Source organism: Arachis duranensis, chromosome 4 (assembly GCF_000817695.3).
Source record: "Arachis duranensis cultivar V14167 chromosome 4, aradu.V14167.gnm2.J7QH, whole genome shotgun sequence".
Taxonomy (NCBI): Eukaryota; Viridiplantae; Streptophyta; class Magnoliopsida; order Fabales; family Fabaceae; genus Arachis; species Arachis duranensis.
The window spans coordinates 98,596,168-98,603,904 of NC_029775.3; the positions used below are offsets into that span (position 1 = coordinate 98,596,168).

At 37.6% G+C, this 7,737-nt stretch overlaps 1 non-coding gene across 1 annotated transcript; it reads left to right on the top strand.

Moving 5' to 3' along the window:
- Positions 1–4,668: 4,668 nt before the first annotated feature.
- On the top strand, positions 4,669–4,774 carry LOC127747101 (small nucleolar RNA R71). Its single transcript, XR_008008904.1, has one exon. It is a non-coding gene; the product is annotated as a small nucleolar RNA R71 (small nucleolar RNA).
- Positions 4,775–7,737: the final 2,963 nt, after the last annotated feature.

Sequence of the window (7,737 nt, forward strand, 5' to 3'; positions counted from 1 at the left end):
GTGATCATAGGATCAAAGATACAGTCCAGGATGAAAATACAATAGTAAAATGTCCTATTTATAATAAACTAGCTACTTAGGGTTTACAAAAGTAAGTAATTGATGCAGAAATCCACTTTCGGGGCCCACTTGGTGTGTGCTTGGGCTGAGCTTGAATGTTACACGTGCAGAGGATTTTATTGGAGTTGAATGCCAAGTTGTAACGTGTTTCTGGCGTTCAACTTTGGTTCGTGACGTGTTTCTGGCGTTTGACTCCAGAATGCAGCATGGAATTGGTGTTGAGCGCCAATTTACGTCGTTAAATCTCGAATAAAGTATGGACTATTATATATTTCTGGAAAGCTCTGGATGTCTACTTTCCAACGCCACTAAGAGCGCGCCATTTGGAGTTCTGTAGCTCTAGAAAATTCATTTCAAGTTCAGGGAGGTCAGATTCCAACAGCATCAGCAGTCCTTTGTCAGCCTTCTTATCAGAGTTTTGCTCAGGTCCCTCAATTTCAGCCAGAAAATACCTGAAATCACAGAAAAACACACAAATTCATAGTAAAGCCCAGAAGTGTGAATTTAACATAAAAACTAATGAAAACATCCCTAAAAGTAGTTAGATCATACTAAAAACTACCAAAAAACAAAGCCAAAAAGCGTATAAATTATCCGCTCATCAAAGAGCCAACAATTTTAACATTCATAAACAATAAGATAAAAAAAATATGCACTGTTTAAGCATTCATTTAGAAAATAAAAAGTATTGTCACCACATCAATATAATTAAACTAATTTCAAGGATGAATTCGAAACTCATGTACTTCTTGTTCTTTTGTATTAAAAACATTTTTCATTTAAGAAAGGTGAAGGATTCATGGAATTATTCATAGCCTTAAGACATAGTTACTAGACACTAATGATCATGTAATAAAGACACAAACATAGATAAACATGAAGCTCAAAAACTGAAAAATAGAGAGATAAGAACAAGGAAGTTAAGGAATGAGTCCACCTTAGTGATGGTGGCGCCTTCTTCTTGAAGGACCAATGGTGTCCTTGAGCTCCTCTATGTCTCTTCCTTGCCTTTGTTGCTCCTCCCTCATAGCTCTTTGGTCTTCTCTAATCTCATTGAGAATGATGGAGTGTTCTTGGTGTTCCACCCTTAATTAGTTCATGTCATGACTCAATCCTTCTAGAGAAGTGTTGAGTTGTTCCCAATAGTTGTTTGGAGAAAAATGCATCCCTTGAGGCATCTCAGGGATATCTTGATGATAAGCTTCCTCATGCGTCTCTTGAGATCCATGAATGGACTCTCTTGTTTGCTCATCATTTTCTAAGTGATGGGCTTGTCCTCTTCAATGAGGATGTCTCCTTCTATGACAACTCCAGGTAAGTTGCATAGATGGCAAATGAGATGAGGAAAAGCTAGCCTTGCCAAGGTGGAGGGATTTTCAGCTACTTTGTAGAGTTCTAGAGGGATGACTTCATGAACTTCTACTTCCTCTCCAATCATGATGCTATGGATCATGATGGCCCGATCCACAGTTACTTCGGATCAGTTGCTAGTGGGGATGATGGAGCGTTGGATGAACTCCAACCATCCTCTAGCCACAGGCTTAAGGTCCAGTCTTCTCAATTGAACCGGCTTGCCTTTTGAGTCTCTTATCCATTGAGCTCCTTCCACATATATGTCCATGAGGACTTGGTCCAACCTTTGATCAAAGTTGACCCTTCTAGTGTAGGGGCGTGCGTCTTCTTGCATCATAGGCAAGTTAAACGCCAACCTTATGTTCTCCGGACTGAAATCTAAGCATTTCCCCCGAACTATTGTAAGCCAATTCTTTGGGTTTGGGTTCATGCTTTGATCATGGTTCCTTGTGATCTATGCATTTGCATAGAACTCTTGAACCATTAAGATTCTGACTTGTTGAATGGGATTGGTAAGAACTTCCCAACCTCTTCTTTGGATCTCATGTCGAATCTCCGGATACTCATTTTTCTTGAGCATGAAAGGGACATCAGGGATCACCTTCTTCTTGGCCACAACTTCATAGAAGTGGTCTTGATGGACCTTTGAGATGAATCTCTCCATCTCCCATGACTTGGAGGTGGAAGCTTTTGTCTTTCCTTTCCTCTTTCTAGAGGTTTTTCCGGCCTTAGGTGCCATAAATAGTTATGAAAAAACAAAAAAGCTATGCTTTTACCACACCAAACTTAGAATGTTTCTCACCCTCGAGCAAAAGAAGAAAGAATAGAAGAAGAAGAAGAAGAAGATATGGAGGAGAGGGAGAGAGGTTTGGGTTTTAGCCAAGGGGGTAAGAGAGGGTTGTGTTGTGTGAGAATGAAGAAGGATGGAGGGGTTTATATAGTGGAGGGAGAAGGGTTTGGGTTCGGTCATTTAGGGTGGGTTTGGGTGGAAAAGAGATTTTGAATTTGAAGGTAGGTGGAATTTATGGGGAAGAGTGGATGGATGTGATTGGTGAATGGGTAATGGGGAAGAGAGATTGAGGTGATTGGTAAAGGGTATAGTGTTATTGGATTGTGTGAAGAAGAGAGAAGTGGGGCAGGTGGGGATCCTGTGGGATCCACAGATCCTGAGGTGATCCTGTGGGGTCCACAGATCTTGAGGTGTCAAGGATTTCTCATTCCTGCACCTTTTAGGCGTGTAAAACGCCCTTTGTATGCAATCCTAGCATTTAACGCCAGCCTGATGCTTGTTTCTGGCGTTAAATGCCAGCTTGGTGCTTGTTTTTGGCGTTAAACGCTAGACAGATGCTTGTTTCTGGCGTTTAAATACCAGACAGCTCTTCCTCCAGGGTGTGCTTTTTCTTCTGCTATTTTTTATTTTTGTAATTGTTTTGTGATTCCACATGATCATAAACCTAATAAAACATAAAAGAACAATAGAAAGATAAATAAAAATTGGGTTGCCTCCCAATAAGCGCTTCTTTAATGTCAATAGCTTGACAGTGAGCTCTCATGGAGCTTCACAGATGTTCAGAGCATTGTTGGGACCTCCCAACACCAAACTTAGAGTTTGAATGTGGGGGTTCAACACCAAAGTTAGAGTTTGCTGTGGCCTCCTAACACCAAACTTAGAGTTTGATTGTGGGGGCTTTGTTTGACTCTGTATTGAGAGAAGCTTTTCATGTTTCCTCTCCATGGTTGCAGAGGAAGATCCTTGAGCTTTAAACACAAGGTAGTCCCCATTCAATTAAAGGACTAGCTCTCCTCTGTCAACATCAATCACAGCTCCTGCTGTGGCTAGGAAGGGTCTTCCAAGGATGATGCATTCATTCCTCATCCTTCCCAGTGTCTAGGATTATGAAATCAGCAGGGATGTAAAGGCCTTTAACCTTCACTAACACGTCCTCTACCAATCCATAAGCTTGTTTTATTGACTTGTCTGCCATCTCTAATAAGATTCTTGCAGTTTGTACCTCAAAGATCCCCAGTTTCTCCATTACAGAGAGTGGCATAAGATTTATACCTGACCCCAGGTCACACAGAGCCTTCTTAAAGGTCATGGTGCCTATGGTACAGGGTATTAATAATTTACCAGGATCTTGTTTCTTTTGAGATAAAGTTTGCTGAACCCATGTATTTAGTTCACTAATGAGCAAGGGAGGTTCATCTTCCCAAGTCTCATTACCAAACAACTTGGCATTCAGCTTCATGATGGCTCCTAGATATTGAGCAACTTGCTCTTCAGTTACATCTTCATCCTCTTCAGAGGAAGAATAGTTCTCAGAGCTCGTGAATGACAGAAGGAAGTTTAATGGAATCTCTATGGTCTCTATATGAGCCTCAGATTCCTTTAGGTCCTCAATAGAGAACTCCATTCTGTCTGGAGGACGTCCCATGAGGTCTTCCTCATTGGGATTCACGTCCTCCCCTTCCTCTTTGGATTCGGCCATTTTGATTATATCAATAGCCTTGCACTCTCTTTTTGGATTCTCTTCTGTATTGCTTGGGTGAGTACTAGGAGGAGTTTCAGTAATTTTCTTACTCAGCTGACCCATTTGTGCCTCCAAGTTTCTAATGGAGGACCTTGTTTCATTCATGAAACTTAAAGTGGCCTTAGATAGATTAGAAACTATGTTTGCTAAACTAGAGGGGCTCTGCTCAGAATTCTCTGTCTGTTGCTGAGAAGATGATGGAAAAGGCTTGCTATTGCTAAACCTGTTTCTTCCACCATTATTAGAGCCTTGTTGAGGCTTTTGTTGATCCTTCCATGAGAAATTTGGATGATTTCTCCATGAGGGATTATAGGTGTTTCTATAGAGTTCACCCATGTAATTCACCACTGCCATTGCAGGGTTCTCAGGATCATAGGCTTCTTCTTCAAGAGATGCCTCTTTAGTACTGTTGGATGCATTTTGCAATCCATTCAGACTCTGAGAAATCATGTTGACTTGCTGAGTCAACATTTTGTTCTAAGCTAATATGGCATTCAGAGCATCAATTTCAAAAACTCCCTTCTTCTGAGGCGTCCCATTACTCACAGGATTCCTCTCAGAGGTGTATATGAATTGGTTATTTGCAACCATGTCAATGAGTTCTTGAGCTTCTGCAGGTGTTTTCTTTAGGTGAATGGATCCACCTGCAGAATGGTTCAGTGACATCTTAGAGAACTCAAATAGACCATCATAGAATATATCCAAAATGGTCCACTCTGAAAGCATGTCAGAAGGACACTTTTTTTGGTCAACTACTTGTATCTTTCCCAAGCTTCATAGAGGGATTCACCATCTTTTTGCCTGAAGGTCTAAATATCCACTCTAAGCTTGCTCAGCTTTTGAGGAGGAAAGAACTTGGCCAAGAAGGCCGTGACCAGCTTATCCCAAGAGTCCAGGCTATCTTTAGGTTGTGAGTCTAACCATGTTCTAGCTCTGTCTCTTACAACAAAATGGAAAAGCATGAGCCTGTAGACTTCAGGATCTACTCTATTAGTCTTAACAGTATCACAGATCTGTAAGAATTCAGTTAAAAACTGATAGGGATCTTCTGATGGAAGTCCATGAAACTTGCAGTTCTGTTGCATTAGAGCAACTAGTTGAGGTTTCAGCTCAAAATTGTTTGCTCCAATGGTAGGGATTGAGATGCTCCTTCCATAAAAGTTGGAAGTAGGTGTAGTATAATCTCCAAGCATCCTCCTTGCATTATTATTGGGTTTGGCCATGTCTCCTTCTTTTTCGAGATTCTTTGTAAGGTTTTCTCTAAATTGTTGTGCTTTAACTTCTCTTAGCTTCTTCTTCAGAGTCCTTTCAGGTTCAGGATCTGCTTCAACAAGAATATCCTTGTCCTTGCTCCTGCTCATATGAAAAAGAAGAGAACAGAAAAGAAGAGAAATCCTCTATGTCACAGTATAGAGATTCCTTTATGTGAGTAGAAGAAGAAAAGAATAGAAGAAGGAGAAGAAAAAAATTCGAACACAGATGAGAAGAGAGGGTTCGAATTTTTAGATGAAGAGAATAGTTAGTAAATGAATAAATAAATAGAAGGAGGTGAGAGAGAGGAGTTTTCGAAAATTATTTTTGAAAAATAGTTAGTGATTTTCGAAAATTAAGAGAAGAAATAAAATTAAAATTAAAATTTGAAACAATTAGTTAATTAAAAGAATTTGAAAAAAGAGTGAGGAGTTTTTGAAAATTAGAGAGAGAAAAGTAGTTAGGTGGTTTTGAAAAAGATAAGAAATAGTAAAACAAACAAAAAATCAATTAGTTAGTTGAAAAAGATTTGAAAATCAATTTTGAAAAGATAGGAAGTTAGAAAAGATTTTTGAAATCAAAGTTTGAAAAAGATATGATTGGAATTTATTTTGAAAAATATTTGAAAAAGAAATTAAAAAGATTTGATTTTTTTAAATTAAAATTGATTACTTGACTAACAAGAAACTAAAATATGTGATTCTAGAATTTAAAGATTGAACCTTTCTTAACAAGAAAGTAACAAACTTCAAATTTTTGAATCAATCACATTAATTGTTAGTAAAGTTTTCGAAAATTATGAAATGAAATTAAGAAAAAGATTTTGAAATGACTTTTTAAAATTTTCGAAAAAATAATAAGAAAAATGAAAAAGATTTGATTTTTGAAAAAGATTTTGAAAAGATAGGATTTTTAAAATTGAAATCTTGACTTGACTAACAAGAAACAACTCATTTTAAAAATTTTTGACTAAGTCAACGCAAAGATTTCAAAAATTATGAGTAAAATAAGGAAAAGATATTTTTTTGATTTTTGAATTTTTAATGAAGAGAGAAAAACACAAAAATGACTCAAAACATGAAAATTTTGGATTAAAACACATGATGCATGCAAGAACACTATGAATGTCAATATGAACACCAAGAACACTTTGAAGATTAAGATAAACATCAAGACTTATTTTTGAAAAATTTTCAAGAAAAGAAAAACATGCAGGACACCAAACTTAGAAATTTTTCATGCTTAGACACTATGAATGCAAAAATACATATGAAAAACAACAAAAGACACAAAACAAGAAAATACGAAGATCAAACAAGAAGACTTACCAAGAACAACTTGAAGATCATGAAGAACACCATGCATGAATTTTTTGAAAAAAATGCATAAATTTTAAAAACATGCAATTGACACCAAACTTAAAAATTGACACTAGACTCAAACAAGAAACACAATATTTTTGGTTTTTCTAATTTTATTAAATTTTTTGGATTTTTCGAAAATTATTTTGGAAAAACGAAAACAAATAAATAAATAAAAATTTTGAAAGATTTTTGAAAACTTTTTTGAAAAGAAAATTACCTAATCTGAGCAACAAGATGAACCGTCAGTTGTCCAAACTCGAACAATCCCCGGCAACGGCGCCAAAAACTTGGTGCACAAGATTGTGATCATCAACAATGGCGCCAAAGATTTGGAGCTCTCAAACATGAATCACACTTTGTCACAACTTCGCACAACTAACCAGCAACTGCACTGGGTCATCCAAGTAATAAATCTTACGTGAGTAAGGGTCGATCCCACGGAGATTGTTGGTATGAAGCAAGTTATGGTCATCTTGTAAATCTCAGTCAGGCAGATTCTAATAGTTATAATGGTTTTCGAATATAAAGATAAATAAAGCATAAAATAGAGATAGAGATACTTATGTAATTCATTTGTGGGAATTTCAGATAAGCGCATGAAGATGCTGTATTCCTTCTGAATCTTTGCTTTCCTACTGCTTTCATCCAATCATTCTTACTCCTTTCCATGGCAAGCTGTATGTTCGGGTTTCACCGGCGTCAATGGCTACCTCCCGTCCTCTCAGTGAAAATGGTCCAAATGCGTTGTCACCGCACGGCTAATCATCTGTCGGTTCTCGATCATGTCGGAATAGGATCCATTGATCCTTTTGCGTCTGTCACTACGCCCAACACTCGCGAGTTTGAAGCTCGTCACAGTCATCCCATCTTAGATCCTACTCGGAATACCACAGACAAGGTTTAGACTTTCCGGATCTTAGGAATGGCCGCCAATAATTCTAGCTTATACCACTGATGAGCGGATAATTTATACGCTTTTTGGCATTGTTTTTAGGCAGTTTTTAGTAAGTTCAAGCTACTTTTAGGGATGTTTTCATTAGTTTTTATGTTAAATTCACATTTCTGGACTTTACTATGAGTTTGTGTGTTTTTCTGTGATTTCAGGTAATTTCTGACTGAAATTGAGGGATTTGAGCAAAACTCTGAAAAAGGCTGACAAAAGGATTGTTGATGCTGTT